This window comes from Glandiceps talaboti, chromosome 7 (genome assembly GCF_964340395.1).
Source record: "Glandiceps talaboti chromosome 7, keGlaTala1.1, whole genome shotgun sequence".
Taxonomy (NCBI): Eukaryota; Metazoa; Hemichordata; class Enteropneusta; family Spengelidae; genus Glandiceps; species Glandiceps talaboti.
The window spans coordinates 4,917,501-4,917,923 of record NC_135555.1 but is presented as its reverse complement, the minus strand read 5'-3'; positions in this window follow the sequence as shown (position 1 = coordinate 4,917,923).

Sequence of the window (423 nt, the reverse complement as noted above, 5' to 3'; positions counted from 1 at the left end):
GTGGCTCTGAATGTTCGCTAAAATCGAGAGCCGGAATCTGATCTCTCTATCAAACACAACCTTTCCACTAAAGTTTCATCAAAGTCTATCATCATCTTATAGATATCATGCTAACAAACAGGCAGACAGACAGACAGGCAGACAGACAGACAGACAGACAGACAGACAGACAGACAGACAGACAGACAGACAGACAGACAGACAGACAGACAGACAGACAGACAGACAGACAGACAGACAGAGACAGACAGACAGGCAGGCAGACAGACAGACAGACAGACAGACAGACAGACAGACAGACAGACAGACAGACAGACAGACAGACAGACAGACAGACAGACAGACAGACAGACAGACAGACAGACAGACAGATAGGGATGAAACATAACCTCCTATCAACTTGTAATGGCAAAGGTAATAACC